We start from the raw sequence: 16,766 nt of genomic DNA, 5'->3' as shown, positions 1-16,766 counted from the left end.
AGCTAGAGTGTATAACGCTAAGTGAGATAAGTCAGAAAAAGACAAATACCATATGCTCTCACTCATACATGATATTTAAGAAACAAAACAAGCAAGGGGGAAAGAGAGAGAGAGAGAAACCAAGAAACAGACTCTTGGCTATGGGAGACAAACTGCTGGTTATCAGTGGGGGGGTGCAGGGATGGGGGAAACGGGATGGGAATTAAAGCATACACTTATCATGTTGAAAAAGATAAAATGAAAAAAATATTTACAAGAAAATCAAGTGGTTAGTTTGATATTACGTCAAGTTCTACTAAAAAATACAACAGGCATGGTGGGGTTCATGAGTACTCAGCAGGATGCAGCTTACCGATGACAGAGTTGCAGCTGTGAGACCCTGCATCTGGGGGACACCCTGGTTTCTCCGGGGGCTGCTTTAGGGATAAAGAGAAACCTGTGACCCCCCCCCCACCCCGCCCCACCTTCTGGACATGTGACCTGTGTCAGAATTCCCCTGGAACTCTTGGACTGAGTGGCAGATAGTGTCAGGAGCTAAAAACTATCTGTTTGCACATCCTGGTGGGAAGAGGTGAGCTTCCTGGTCCTGTTTAAAGGAGCAAAGTTTATTCTCACGTGGATCTTCTGAGATGATAGCACCCCCTCCCGTTGCCGTGGCAACCAGCACTCCATCCTAAGAGGCTCAGGCCATTTTCAAAAGAGGCAGAAGAGAGAACGTTGACACTTCTCTTTGGGGTTCCATCTGGTGTTCTTATCTGCTTGTGGGCTCTCGGGGCCCGAGTTAGCTCTGTAAATGTCACCTGGAAGACGAGTTCCCGGCAAGATGGGGTGAGGATGACATTTACCATCCTTGGGTGTGCTCTGCAGTGTCCAGGACCTTCCCACAGGATAAGGGGAGAGTCAGAGCTACACTGATGGGGAGACGAGAAGGGTGCTCCGTCTAGCTATCAAACTAGACATGAATCCCAAAGGAGGAGGCACTAAGTGCCTCGAGGCTGCGGGATGAAGAAGGCATAGTGGGTTTCTAACCCTCCCCAGGAAAATGGAGGGAATTTGCTCACCACAAAAGCACTCAACAGGTGGACAAAAAGAGGACATGGAACCAACTGAACCCCCAGGAGAGCTAGCTTGGGTTCTCCATGATCAACAAATGTGCTGTTATAGGAGTGGGGCAGAGGACAGCCAGGTGGGTTCAGACTGGTTTTGGTATCTGCTGGATATGGGGTCTGGCCCCTCCTTGTGTTCCTCAGTTTATGGCTCATCCTGAGTTCACCTGAGTCGGACATGATCCCTTCACAGTGAGACCCCCGCTAGCTTCTCATGATCACTTCTTTTCCTGCCCCCCTCACCCCCACCATTTTTGTCAATGCTCTCCTTGAAAGGATATCCTTAGAGCAAAAGATACGTGGAAATAGGACCGTGGGCTCTTTATGGCCCCAGGGAAAAGGAGAAGTGTTTGAAAATCTGGGAGCAGACAAGGGCCTTGATTTCTTTTTTAATCCAAAAGGATATTGGAAATGATAGGCTGATACTCAGGAGAATTTGAAGACAGATTATAAAACAGGCGGCTTGGGAATGCTTTAGAAAAAGTCTTCCTTTTTGTTTGTGGTGTGAGTGACCCAGGGGAAAGTGGTAGAGCGGGTGATGGGAATATTTTGGCTGTGTCCTGTGAGCCATGCTGTGACCACATCCCATCTTGCCTTTTCTCTCAGTTTCATGTGAGTCCTCCTTCCTGGGCAGGATTGCTTGCTTTGCTAGGGTGGGGGCAGTATCTCGGACCTCCCCTGGGATCTTTAGAGCTTCTGCAATGTCCTTGGGCTGGGCACATTGGAGAAGTGCTGTAGGTTTGTTGAATGGGATTTGGATTTCCTGAAGACCAAATAGGGGGCCTGGGGGAGGGTGGCGTCCCAGGGGGAGATGGACAATATGGAAGACAGCTAGTAAACCTAGAATCCGAAGTGGTCAGTTCAAATCCTGCCTGGGTCCCCTACTGTGAGCAGCTCTCACAGCTTCTGGGAATCTCAGTGTCTTTATCTGAGCAATGAAGATGACAAATGCTATACACAGAACTGTAAGCATTAAACGGATGTCCTAGCATTATAATAGTAAAGACTGTGTTTTGAGACTTTGTTGAGTGCCACGCACTGTGCTAAGCACCCCTCCCCTATGCATTTCCACATTTAATCCACATAACCGGATGAGGTGGATTCCATCATTACCTCTACTTTATGGGCTAGGAAACCGAGTTTCAGGAACGCTGTGTCCAAGGTCTTCTGCCAGAGGACGTGGACGAAGCTGAAATTGAAACCCAGGACAGGCTGGTTATAGAGGCCACTGGGATGGTCTAGCACAGTGGTGCCCAAGCTTGAATGTGCATCAGAATCCCCTGGAGGGCTTGTTAAAACACAGATCTCTGGGCCCTAACCCAGAGTTTTCCACCCAGTAGCGCTGGGGTGAGACCTGAGAATTCGCATTTCTCCCAAGTTCCCAAGTGATGTTGACGCCCCTGGTCTTGGACCGCTTTCTAGCATCCCTGCTCAATGGAACAGTAGGTACTAAGCAGAGGGCCCTTCAAAAAATTAAAGACCAAACTTATAAAAAGTGGTTGGGCCAAGTGGTGTTGTGGCACTTCCAGGGGCATGAAGCCACAGGCAGGGGTTCAAATCTTCGCTCCACCATAAGCTTGTGCCCATCTAGCAGGATTCATTGAGAAGCATACTCGGAGGCCACGCGGGTGAAGCACCTGGTGCTCCAGGGCCAGTGTCCTGGGTCCTCCCATTACGCGGGGCTCTGGGCTTGGGCTCCCGGGCCCGCGGTCGCGCGCACCTCTCCATCCGCGCGCCCCGGGACGAGTCCGGCCGGGCAAGCGTTGCCATGGCAGCGCCGCGGGCGGGGATGCTGGAGGCCCCGCTCGCCCCTTTGTGCCGCGGGGGCGGCGGCGCGCTCCCTCCGCTCGCGGGCCAGGACCCCGGCGGGGGTGGGGGGAGCGGGAGAGGGGAGGCCGCGGGGTTGCAGGGGCTGGGGGAGACGCGAGGGGGGCCGATGCTCAGGCCGGGGGTGGGGCTCCTCCGCCCGCCAGCCGCTCCCGCATTAAAATTTCATGGGCGCTGCAGCAGCTTACAAAGACGACGCCGGCTGCGCTCGGGGGACCGGAGGGAGGGAGGCTGCGGACGAGTGCGGGGAGGAGTTTGCGATGGGAGGCGCTTGCAGGGGCTCCCCCAGTTCTGTGCCGTGAGCCCGGGCACAAAGAGCCCTCTGCACTCGCGCCGCAGGACCGCGGACCCGAGGTAAGCCGCCGCCCCGTGCTCACAGCCTTTCCTCCCTAAGCGTCCTGGTCCCCGAGTCGCGAACAGCCTCGTTCCCCGAGGTCGGGGTCCAGGGTGGGTCCCGGGGTCCCAGGCAGTGTTCAGGGGATGGAAAAGGCTGACGGGAGTGCCCCCCATTTGCTGGATGGAGAGCTTCCGCCGCCAGTGCTTGTCCGGTGCGGCCAAGACCCGGGCCTGGGTGGGGCTTGGGGGCCGGAGGGGAGACTGCGCTGGGAGTCCAGCGCGAGTGGGGGTCTTCAGTCATGATCCGAGGGCGAACAAAGACCCTCCCCACCCACCCTGCCAACCAGACAGGACCCCTCCAGACAGGACCTTCTCGGCCCACCGGGTTGGCAGCTCAGTGTCCAAGCCTGGGACAGAGCCCGCATGGCCTCGGAACTGGGGGTGGGAGCGGGGTACTTGAGCCCCTCTTCCCTCACACGGAGTCCACCGCCCAGTGCCTGCCCAGGCCCCATCAGTGGGACTCAGATTCTAGATGTGCGGCGCGCTGGGGGGGTCCACAGGAAAACCACCTTCCTTGAGAAGAATAATGGCAATGATAATGATAAGAATAATACATCAGTTTATAGAGTGCTTACTTTATGCCAGCAACATGTCTAGTGCTTTGCACGCATTACCACAACAGTCCCAGGAGGAGGTAAGAACCCCATTTTAAAGATGAGGACATTGAGATCCAGAGAGGATTAGGTACACGTCCAAGGTCACACAGCCCATGATTTTGTATCCAGATAGGTAGGAGCCTAAAGCCCAGTTTATACCCCCAAACACGTCTGGGGAGCCCTCAGAACCCACCAGCTCCCTTGCCACCTCCTTCCTGCTCTAGGAGGAGGACACTCTGCAGAGAGGCTGGAAATTGAAGAGGGAGATGCCAGATCTCCTGTCCCCCTCAGCGGAGGGTCCTGGGCTAGAGAAATTGCTTCTTGGACTCTGCAGGGGGAGGCCTGGGGGGCCTGGATTTCCTACCCTCATCCCAGGCCCAAGACCAGCGGCTGCCGCGCGCGCGGGGATTGCTGGCGCGCACACCCCACTGCAGTGCCGCCGCGGGGAAAACGCCCCCACCTGCTGCTGGGGGAGGGGGGTAGGGAGGGAGGCAGTAGTGCGGGGAGACTGGTGGGGAGAGAAAGGCGACAAAACGTGCGGCAAGAGGCTTTGTTTTTCTCGATGCCAACCCCAGACTGAGCGCCAACCCCGAGCAGAACGCTGGTTCTGGGCACAGTGCTTCACTTTCCAAAGCGCATTCCTCTCTGGGAGCACCTGGGAGCTCAGCGATGCCTGGGTTTGGTGCGGGTTGGTCGGGAGGGGGGAGGCGGGGATGAGTTAATTCCACTTGACAGACAGGGAAACCTGAGGACAGCGGTTCTCAGACTTTAGGGGCGTTGTTTCAAATACGCAGATGTCCGTGCCACGTGGCCGGGGGATGAGTCAGCAGGACTGGGGTGGGGCTGGGGCATCTGGATGTTTACTCAGACCCCTCCTCCCCCTCATCAAGCAGGTGGTGAGACCCTTTGTGGAGTGAACAGTACCCAACCTCTCCCCCCACCGCTGCGCCTTACCGTGTCGCAGTCTGAGCAGAATGGTTTCCTCTGGGACACTTTGCCAGTGCCTCGCTTTGGGGGGCATTGAACTCATCCCGCACTGACTCTGATTAATTTCACGTTGAGAGAATTTTCGGGGTAACATCTCCTATGCGCCCCCCCCCCCACACCAGGCACTGATTATTTTATGACCCTTGCCATTGAGAAATGTTCTGAAATCTACCCTGCATCCTTCTTGCTGCCTTTTTTTTTGGGTCCATCTCTCCACTCCTCCTGGAGAAGAGAGCTGGTCCTCAGAGCCCCCAAAAGGAACCATAATGCTTTACTGAAACTTTAGGAGACCCACTCTGTATGCCTGGGTTAAAAATGAGAATTTTGTCATTTTGGGTGATTTTAGAAACAAATTTCATACGTTTAATAAAATGGATGATGATTGTAAAAGGTTGGAAAAGACCAATGTACTCTACTCATTCGCTTTTGTTGGACCTGTCAGTTGTTTTCTTTTCTTTTTTTTTTTAAATCTTCATTTTTAAGGTTCCTTCTCTGGATCTGATAACATGCTTCCACCCACGTCACCTGCTTTTTAGGTCCGCTTCAGTAAGGAGGTAACTTCCCTCCTCTGAACCTCAGTCCCCTCATCTGTAGAGTGGGAATCGTAATCCCTGCCTTAAAAGGCTGTCTCGAAGCTATGAAGCAGTATATATAGAGTGCCTGTAGCCAGTAGGTGCCTAATAGAGATATTATTGCTTAGTATGACCACTGTATACTGGCTGAGTTCACTTGCGTGGTTCCTGAGTCTTGTATTGATCCCCAGTTATTTGCTTTTATTTGTATTGGGGCTGTCGGTTCCTCTCCTGGGCGACCCTTGGGCTGTTTGAGCGGGGGGGGGGGGGTCAGGGGGTGTTTCTGGGGCCCTGGGTCCATTGTGTAAGCTCAATGGGCTGGTGAATAACTTATAGGCTAGTCCTTTGTTTGGAGGGGATCCTTCTAGTCTCCTGAGGCCTGGCTCATCTGTCAGAGGGAACTCAGTAGAACAATACCCAGGGATACACAGGGGCAGAGGCAAGGGCCAGCTGAGAGTGACATCTGCGTCTGCATCCCTCTCCAGGCTGATCGGATCAGATGAGGCAGGTGTCATCCCCCAACCCCCGCCCCTGCCTTGTGGTCCAGGTGGGCCCCTATGAAAGCTGGATGAGTCATGGAAGGGAGGGACAGACTGAACCACTGTGTCCTCAAGGGGACAGAGCAGATAATGAATGGTAACCAACACTTCTACAATTTCATGACCTTTTACCAGGCTTCTTGCTGGGTGCTGCCTCACGGAGACCTTTCTGGGTATTCCAGCTGAGAAACGAGGCTCAGAGAGGTGGTGTGATTAGCTCAGGATCACACAGTCCATTGGAAGGAGAGTCAGGAGTTGATGCTGGGGGTCAAGTCCTGACTCTGAAACGCATGTTTGTAACTACTGTGGTCCACCATCTCTTCTCCTAAATGCCACCTTAATCAGTTGCCTTGAGACCATGGAAGCAGCTGGAATCAAGGGACCCAGCGTGGTTTAGCAATTGTGGACCGTTTCCCCCACAGTAGTATTAATGCTGCTGATCACAGTGTTTGAGGTGCGCACACACCTTCCCCGGGGGTCTTCTCCCATCTCACCCCCACCCCATGTTTGAGCACAAGTCTTCTACCCCTTTGGGGTTCCACAAGCCTGTTTAGAATCCAGTTGCCTCACACTCTGGCTGGGTGATGTCGGAGCGAGACACTTCGGATGTGTTTCTTCATCTGTAAGCCAGGGACAAGAAAACCCAGTTTATTCTTTTGTCAGGTAGGCTGACGTGCCCCCAGTTAGCCTCTGTCCTCAATATGTGTTGGTTTCCCTTCATTGTCTTCCTTTAGCTCTCTTCCCTCCCTCCCACAGCTCAGGGGCTCCCTTGTGTGAGGTCGACTTGAATTTCCAAGCTCCTCTTTTGTGTATGCCGCGTTTGAGTTTGTCCAGAAACGGGGCTTTCCGCTGCTCTGCAGATGGGTCTGTTTCCTGCGCGCTGTTCCTGCGCCTCTCCTTATTCCCAGGAGGTACCCGTTACTTCTCGGCACTCACTCATCTGAGGCAATTTAGGCCAACATCTCCTGTATGCCAGATCTCTGAGCAGCAATTTTATTCCAGAGTCAGAGAAAAAAAAAAAAAAAGCGAAAACCCAAGAACCCAGAGGGACCCTAAAATGCAACCAAATGCATATTTCCCTGGCAGCTGTTCCTCCCTTACCAGGAACGGCACAGAGTTTGAGGGGAACAGGAATATTCCACGATGGTGTAAAGAACCGCGTGTGCAGCGGTAGTACTAACAGTGTAAGAAAATGATAGCATGTGAGCTCATAGGTAGTATTTATCATCCCATGGGATCCTCATGGCAACTCTGCGACGTGGGCACCATTATTGTCCCATTTCATGGGTAAGAAGTGAGCCCCAGAGTTGGGGTGCACTTGCTCGGTGTGGCACAGCAGGATGGAACCTGTGCCGTCAAGCCTGTGTCCTGTCCAGTGTGTTAAGATGCTTAGGCTGGCGACGGCTCCTCCCAGATATCTCCCAGTTTCCTGTTTTCTTTTTCTTTTTTTTAATACATTTTATTTTATTTATTTACTTTTTTACTTAATTAGAGAGAGAAAGAGAGAACGAGGGCGGGGAGGGGCAGAGGGAGAGGATGAAGGAGAGAAGCAGACTTCCCGCTGAGCACAGAGCCTGACTCAGGGCTCCATCCCAGGACCCCGAGATCATGACCTGAGCCTAAAGCAAGAGTTTGATGCTTCCCCCACTGAGCCTCCCAGGCGCCGCTCCTGTTTCGCTTCTGATGCTCTCCAGTGTACCTGTGGGTACATATTTAGTCTCCTGCTCTTCTTTATTTCGCTTCAGTGACAGCTGGACCCATCACCCTGCCCACCCACGGGGTTGCAGACAACGTCGACGTGACCACTACGACCATAACCGCATTGAAGAACAGCCAGGATGACCCTTCTGTGCACCCCTGGGGTAGCAGACTCCAGCTTCATGCTATGAAATCCATTTGGGTGGAAAGCCCCTGAATCTTAGAGGTAGGACGGACCTTTAGAATCTTCTGGGGTCCAACCCCTCAAGCAAGGCTTCCTTGCTGGGGCCCCTGACCTTGGCTTGCAGTGGAGGAGTGGGGGAGTAGTGGGAGCTGAGATGCCAAGGCCCTGGGGCCACATGGAGGTCTCTGTCTGACCTTTGATCTGGCTCTTCTCCATTCTTATCCTTTGTCATTACATCAAAGGAGTTTTGAAAAATAACTTTAACGATTTAGATATAGTAACATGCACCCATTCAAAGCATACATTTCAATCAGTGTGTTTGCCAGATGTGGACACCTGCATAACCAGTGTCACAATCCACATCTAGAACATTTTCAGCACGCCAAATGTTCCCCTGTGTCCCTTTGCTGTCAGTCCCCTCCCTGCCCCGGCCCCAGCCCCAGAGAACCACTGATCGGCTTTCTAAGCCTAGAAACTCGACTTGTGTTGTCTGAAGTTCCATTAACATGGAATCTTTTGCATTTGGCTTCTTTTGCTGAAGATAATGTTTTGAGGTTCCTCCTTGTTATGGCACGGACCAGTAATTCAATCATTTCTTGGGTCTGACTTTATGGAAACTTGGTGTAAATATATAACTTCGTCTCACGTGCACAGTTCGATGATTTTTTGCAAATGTACCAAGTTGTGCACCCACTGCCATAAATCCATTTTAGGATATTTCCACTGCCCTGGTAAGGTCCCCCGGACCCGCTGACGGCTAATCTCCACCACCCTGCTCTTGATTCCAGACGACCCCTAATCTTCTTTCTGTCTCTGTAGGTTTGCCTTTTCTGGACATGTCACGTACGTACATGGAGTCAAACAGCATGCGGCCTCTTGTGCCTGGCTTCTTTTCTCTCCGTATTCTATCTTCGAGGTTCGTCCAAGTCGTAGCACGTAACAATCATTTATTCCTCTTTACTGAGGCACAGCTTTCGTTATACGAACGTACGAATGTTCATCCATCCACGAGGACAGGATTTTGACTTGATCTGTGTTACTGGGGTAAAGGCACCCGCATTATAGGAGGCATATCCTGTTTCTGGGACGTTGGTGTTACACGGAGGTTTCCTTGACAGGTGAAAACAATTTTGGGAGCTCTCACCGTGTGCCAAGTCAGTGGCTACACCTTGGACCGTAATGAACATTGAGTCACACATAGGGTACATGAGGCTGGGGAGCCAGTCTCACATGTTTGTCTGCGCTTAACACACATGCCTCCCTTTCTACCCTCCTAGACAGCTACCTGCTTGACTCAGGGGTTGATGTTTCCGTTGAAACCTTCATTGCCTTATGGATATCGGGGTCTGCGGAACCAGGGGAAGGGCCATTGTGAGCAGCCTAGGGTCTATTAACAGAGTGCAGCGAGGTCCTGGGACAGAGGAGAGAGAAGAGATTTCCGAATTCTTCCCGGATGTTCCTGACCACACCCAGGAAGCAGCCTTGCAGATAAGTATTCCAGTTTACCCACCCACAGCCTACCTGCCTGCCCTCTCTCAGTCTGTGCAGGAAAGTACAGAACCTCAGAATCCCCATGAGGGAGGGGAAATGGGTGATCAGCTTTTCTAGCCCTCTAGGTCACAAACAGAGACCTTGTCCCCATTTTACGGGGCCCCAGAGAGGGTGAGCATCACACCCCTCTTTTGGCACGGAGGCTAGAATTTTGTAAACTCCACCATCAGGAACTTCTGTAGACTGGAGTTTAATGACCTCATATTGAGAACCTGTAGATCTGGGGTCAGAAGAAGTGAGTCAGATGGGGGTTGGGGACTCCTGGTGGCTCTTCTCAGTGCTGGCCCTTTGTCATCATCATATTTGTAAAGCTTGGCCCAGGGCTCTTTTACCCAGCAGTGGAGTGGGGACGTGGGCATGGTGACTCTAGGGCCACATTCTTTCCTCCAGATCTGGACCCGTGCCCCGAGTCCCAGGTGCCCGAAGCAAGCTCTGGACACACGCTAAGAGGCGCCCCCGACTCTCCTGGCCCAGCTCTGCCAGCCGATGAAGAGAGCTTAGCTGTCACCAGAAGCAAAACTGAGATATGATTCTGGGTCAGGACTAGGAGGCATTTGATGGGGGCAAAAAAGTTTCCGAGGCTGAGCTGTAGGGCCCCCCTCTTTCCTCTCCACTGCCTCACACTGTGGGTTAGTACTGTGCACTCTGGGTGAATGTAGGGCTGGAAGGATCCCAGGGCGCAGAGAGAGAGAGAGAGAGAGAGAGAGAGGGACAGACTTCCCGGGGCTACACAGAATGGCAAAGCTGGATCAGAACTCTGGATTCCTGACTCCGTTCACTGCTTCTGCTCAGCTGAATTTGTCTTATTTGTCCTGAGGCCCCTTCTGCAGTTCTTGGGGAACAGGGAGGTGGGTGAGGGAGCCCCCCCTTATCCCGAGGACATTCTGGGGTGGGAGGAAGGGAGGTAAAGGGGAGTGTGTCTGGGCCCAGACTCTCTGGCCCAGGGTGCCCTTCTTCTTGCTAGCAGAGACTTCTGGCCAGGCCCGGGCCAGGGGACGGGGCCTGGGTGCAGTTTTCTCCTGCGGTGTGGTTGGCTCTTTTGTCTTCCAGGATGGGATCTACACGGGAAAGGAGCTGGGAGCTGGGCCTGGGCTGCCCACGTGCTGGCTGGGTGCTTCCAGGTAAACCTGGGTAAGCACGGGGGAAGGAAGTTGCATTGAGCTTAGTTTTATGGGGGATGATCGTTCCATTGCCAGAAAGGCCCAGGGTGGGAGGGGCGGAGGGGAAGGCTTGCTCCGCGTGGTCTTGTGGGGGTGTGCGGGACAGAATCAAGACCACTGTGGGTGGGTTATGACAGACATTTCAGTACATTCCTTCATTCAGCACAAACACGGACCAAGCACCTTCTCCCAGCGAGATTCCAGGGATCCAGAGGTTCACTCCAGAGACATGGTTCCACCCTCTCAGGTCTTCACACCAGAATGTGCTTCATCACGGTCTCAAAGAAGGAGTGAGCTCCCCGTCCTGGGAGGTATGCGTGCGTGCGTGTGTGTGCGTGCGTGCGTGTGTGTGTGTGTGTACTGAGGGTGGGTGGTGCAGAAATCCTCTCTCTGGGAATGCTGTAATGGGAATCCAAACCTCCTGGGGACGCTGAAGGCTCTTTTTGCCCACCTGGACCCTGCCCCGTTTCTGCCCATGATGCCCTTGGCCTTGCTTCCGGCTCGCCTGATTGCTTTTCTGTTCCCTGAGCTAGCCCTGCCAGGGTGGAGAAACTCCATTCCCGAGTTTCTTCTGAAAGTCATTAGTGTCTAAAGCCCTGACCCCCACCCTTTCTACCCTTTCTAGGGAGACTGAGGGTCTCTGAAGGTGTCCCCCCTCAGATGAGGGGTTAAGTTGGGGGATGTGGAGTGCTGGGGGACGGAGGATGTGCCCTCAACCTAACTTGCTGCATTTCCCCCAGGTGGCTCTTCCTGGCTGCGTCTCCAGGACTCCTGGTGTGGTCTCTCTGGAGCCCGAGTGACTCTGGACTCCGGCCACAGTGATACAGGGAGCAGCAGCCTTTGGTGGTTTTCTGGAACTCTGGACAATTCCCAAGAGACCTCATCTTTCCCAGCCGCTCAGACGGAGCCTCCTGTGGATCAAGGGCCCTTCTGGTTGGCACTTGGCTGAGGACAGGCCCTGGCTCTGGAGGGCAGCTGGAGGGAGGGCTAAGAGGGAGGCTGGCCGCCCACTGCCCCTCTGTGTCCACCTGGACCCTGCCTATCAGACCTTACCGTGTGTGCCTGGACACCACTTTTTGGCCTGTGCCGACCTGATGGCTCTCTGCAGTCCTGCTCCTGGGCCGAGGCCCGGCGGACCGTACCCTTACCAAGGCTGGGTCCGGAAGGACCCTCCAGGCTGGGGCAGGACCACAGGGATGGAAGTCAGGGTGGAGCTGCCTAGTGGAAGGGAGGCCAGGCACAGCTTCGTGGGCTCCATCGCCTGGAGTCTGTCTTGCGCCGTTTGCCTTGAGTGATTCTCATTTTTGTGGGTGCTTTTTGGATGAGGTTTTTCTCTGTTGCTCTCTGTCTGATGGTCACAGGAAGGGGGCAGACAGGATCTGGGAGGAGTCCGGGTCTTCCCCCAGTGTGGTTGAGTTTTGGGGGACAGATGAAGGGGCAAAAGCTGTGCTATCCTGAAAGGGGAGGGTTTGTAAGGATGAGGAGGCCCAGGTAGGGGGAGCTTGCCAGAGGGAGACAGAAACTGGGCCCTTTCACACCATCCAAAGGGAACAGGCTGGATCCAGCCTTGTCCCCAGGCTTGAGGGGTCAGGTGACCCCAGCCAGATCTCTGATCTCTGTTCCTTATTGCACAGATCCTTGATCTGTCCTTGGGGGGCCAGGCAGGGCAGGCCCCAGGCACATGCAGCCCTCCCCCGTCCCACGGCTGCACGTTCACCTTCCTGTGCATGTCTCCGTTCTCCACTCTCCACTCTCCAGCCTGTCTGGGGGGTGGGGAGCGGGGGTCCAGTGCTAGCCCAGAAGCAGTCTGTGGGTTTCCATAGGCAGGTTGCAAAGCTGGGTGTTCTTTTCCTAAGTGGAGAGGGAGCCTGAATTAGCTCGAGCTACCCTAAAAGCAGACCAACACCCTGGGAGGGAGGCTTAAACAGAGGAAATGTGTTTTCTCATAGTTCTGGTAGCTGGAAGCCCAAGGTCCAGGTGGGAGTGAGGGATGGTTTCTCCCGAGGCCTCTTTCGTCAGCCTGTAGAGAGCCACCTTCTCGATGTGTCCTCACTGGGCCTTTTCTCTGTGTGCACTTAGTGGGGGAGGGAGGAAGAGGGACCGATCTGGTGTCTCTTCCTGTTTTTCTAAGAAATGCCAGTCCTGTTGGAGGAGGGTCCCACTCTTAGGGCCTCTTTGAGCCTTAATTTCCTCTGTAAAGGTCCCATCGCCAAATGCGGTGGCGTTGGGGGTGACGGCTGCAACCTGTGGATTTGTGGGTCTGGGATCCAGTCACACAGATGCTCACGGCAAAGGTGGAAAGAAGGAGCCATCTTCCCCTCAGAAGCCTCACAGCCACGGGGAGAGGGCGGGAGAACAGAGGTAGGGGACGTAGGGACCGAGAGTCGGTGACACTGTGCTAGGACGGTCCCAGTGCTTTAGGGACACATGGAGCTGGCTGGACCAGGGCAGTGAAGAGGAGTCCCAGGAGAAGGCTGTGCTGGGAGAAGCCTGAGCTTTAGAGCCTCGGGGTGGGTCCCCCGCTACACAATCTTGAGCAAGTCACCTCACCTCTGTGAGTCCGATGTCCATGCTGGAACAGGAGCCATCTGCTTCCGTGGAGGGGAGGGCAGTGCCGCCCAGTGCAGGGCTCCTAGCAGGTTGCTCAGTCAACACTCCCATCCCTTTGGGGGTTTAGATTCAGGGCTTATCGATTTTCGGTGCTCCAGAACTGCCAGCTTGGCATCTTCTGAGCCAGAGGCACTTCCACTGCCTGTGTTTCTTAATATCCACCTTGAATCAGCTTGGGGAGGTAGCTGCACTTTATGGCCTCCCGAGTAGCTCCAAACGCCTCCTGGGGTACCCTCTCATCAGGAGTGAGCACCTACCGTGGGCCTTTTTTTCCTGTGCTGGTCGCTTGCAGGGGGATATAGGTGAAGCTCTAGGCATGATTGAAACCTACAGAATGGCACGGCCAAGCAATTGGGACTGGAGGACTGGAGGACTGGAGAAGGGGGCAGAGAACAGTCCACTCAGTCATAGGTTCTGAGTGCTTGGGGTTGGGGGGTTGGAGTAAGGTCCCAGAATCACCTGGACAGTCTTCCCAGCAAAGTTTTGAAGGATGAGAAAGATGTGGCTTAGCTGAGGTCCCTCGAAGAGATTTGCAAAGTAATTCCTAGGAGATACCATTGCTCTTACAAAAAAAAAAAAAAAAAAAAAAGTTCAAATTCATCCAGTTTCTAAAAAATGCAGGACTTATCAGAGCCTTTAAAGTGCCAATGGGAATTCTGAGTACTCAAGGACAGACAGGATTCAGTGCTCCTGTTTTATAGCAATAGAACCTTTTTCTTACAGAGCATCATTTAGAACTGAGGGGGCCATCTGGTGGGGCTTCTGTGGAAAAACCACAGCCGGGATAGGAGATGACACAGCCTGACACACTCAGGGGCTTTATAACAATGGCTGGAAAGGCAGTAGACCAGGAGGGGCCAGGGGAGTTGGAATTCAGTTCCAGGAGTCAGGTGAGCTCTGTGCAGTTTTGGTGTGGTCGTGGGTTGGGGGGGCTGAAGAGGAGGAGGTCAGGCCAGTGGTCAGAGTAGCTGGAAGCCTGGCACTTGGTGGAGGAGGTGTCCGCTGGACACGGTACCTCTGGACTTGATGCCACTGGGGCATCAACCCTTTTGTGGGAAGATGCTGGTGTGTGTGCGCGTGTGTGTGTGCCCACGTGCCTGAGTGTGATAAGATCCAGCCTTCTGGGAAGGGGCTGACCCGAACCAGGCAGGGGTTTCCGGCCAGGACCAGTAGGGTCTCTTTTCAGGGGGAGGGCCCTTGAAGCCCACAGCAGAGAAATCGGGAAGCGAAAACGCTCTGGGGTGGGGGCCACAGGAGAGGCTTCGTTCTGGGGGGCTGAGGAGTGTGGAGGCGGACCCCCTGCCCTGGTCAGTCCCCACTTCCTGGCTGGTGGGGACGGGAGGCCTTTGGAGCCGCAGCTGAGGGGCCGGGGCCGTGTTGCATGGTGTGATTAACCTACTAACCCAGGGCTCGGCCAGGCCGCTGCGGCGTGTGACGAGGTGCCTGGCCTTCCGCCAACTGACTAACCCACTAACCAGGCCCCAGCATGCCCTACTAACCCCCTGCAGCCAGACCCTACTAACCTTGCAGCTCATGGGCCTTCCAAGGGGCAGGGACGTGGGGGCAGACGACGCTCCAGAAGGCCCTGCCCGTGGCCTGGGATCTCTGTGCAGACCCACATTCCAGGACAGGGCGCACCAGCAGGACTCGCCAACTCTGCCACTTCCTGCTGGACGATTTGGAGCAAGTCACCTAACCTCTCTGAACCTGGTTTCCTCAGCAGCAGAGGGGGGACTATGATCTTCACCTCACAGGCTGCGGTGAGGATTCCTGTGAATATAAAGTTCTTGACATGTGGCAGATACTTAAAAAAAAATGAGTGTGGGTTGGGGGTGGGAAGCCCAGAAAACCTGATTGATCAGTCCCCTGCCTCGGTCCTGGTCCCTCTGGGTGTTCTGCACACAGAACCTTCTGCCTGGGGCCAGATACTCGCTTTGAACCCTGTCTCTTCCCAACATTCTTCCTCGTTCCAAGCTTTCTTTTCTGTAGGCAGCTCTTTTGTTTGATTACTAACCTGTCTAACCTGGGGGTCCCTCAACTGCCCCCTGCCCATCCCTTAACCAACTAATGGACCTGTGTGTGTTCTTCCTTTTCTCCTAGTGACTCCTGTGTGTGTCTGCTGAGGTGCTCCCGTCCGCTGGTGCTGTGCTCTGACTTACTAACCCAGCCCTTACTAACCTCGTTTTCTCTTCTTACTAACCCCATCCCTGCCGAGCTCTGGGCACCCCCTCCTTTTGGCAAGCAGAGTTCCTGGGGCTGATCCTGCACACCGATGCCCCACTTTGCTGCCCCAATTGGCTGTGAGTTCAGAGTCCACTGGGCCAGGTCTAAGGCAAGGGACGGCCGTGTTTACCACATCAGTGGCCCAGAGGAGGCAGCGGTCATGCGGATGTAGGAGGCCGGCCTCCGAGCGTGAACATCTCTCCTCTGTGCAGAAGTCTGGTGGCCACTGGGAGAGGGCGGGACCAGGGAAACCTCTGGGATGTGAGTGGGGAGGCCTGTGGGTCTGCAGCATGGAACACTGGGCTCTTCCCAGCCAAGGGGCAGAGAGAAGGGGCCTGTGGCCTGTGTGTCCTCCTTTGGAGGGAAACAAGGGTGGAATTGACTCCATCGGAAAGTGACAAGAAGAGGCATGGTCCTACACAGGAAGTCAATGGGGGCGTGTGCCGCCCCCGGAAGGCAGCAAAAGGGGGCGTGGCCCACACCAGAAGTCAGTAAGAGGGGTCCCTGCCTAGGAAGTCAACGAAAGGGGTCTTTGCCACACTGAGGATCACTGAGTGGAGCATTTAGTACAGGAAGTTGGCCAGAGGGGCATTTCTTACACCGGAAGTCAGAAGTCAGTAAGAGGGGTTTCTCACCTTATCACTAGGCATGAGGAGGACAGGCCGAGAGATCAGTGAGAAGGGCCCTTCTTGCAACAGTAGTTGGCTAGAGAGGCCCTTCCCCTCCCTGAAGCCGGTAGAGAGGAGTTCCCCGCACCGGAAGTAGATACGGGCCATTTTTCACACCGGAAGTCGTCGAGAGGTGCTGTCCACATCAAGCAGCTTGGGAAGGCAAGGAAGAAAGCAGACCTACCCTGTGTTCAGGGGTTCGCAGGGGAAGGAAGTAGGAAGCAAGACGTGAAGCCCAGGGCCCCCCAGGGTCCTGCAGTCCCTCAGGCCAGCCAGAAATTAATCCCCGGCTCCCTGTCCTGTGCCCACCCATGGCCCTGCCCCAGCTTGCCTTCCCCAGAGCCCGCCAGCCGCTACGCCAGGGCCACACCTGGGGGTGATTTTATGCCTCACCTCCAGTAGGCACCTCGGTTTGTCTCTGTGGGCTAATCTCTGGCTCCTTTGCACTAACTCTTGCTCTCACCCAGCTAATCCCTGCCTCGCCCTGGCTGCCCCTCGGGGGCGGCCCACTAACAGCCAACCCTATCCATCTGGGGGGCGCCAGGCTCCCGGCCTGGCTCTGACCGGCTTTTAATTAACTTCTCCTTTACCTTGACTAACTCCTGCCCTCCTGGTCTGTTCCTTTCAGCGGTAACTAACGGCTTGTGGA

This window comes from Martes martes, assembly GCF_963455335.1.
Source record: "Martes martes genome assembly, chromosome: 13".
NCBI lineage: Eukaryota > Metazoa > Chordata > Mammalia > Carnivora > Mustelidae > Martes > Martes martes.
Note: the sequence above shows the minus strand (reverse complement) of the source record.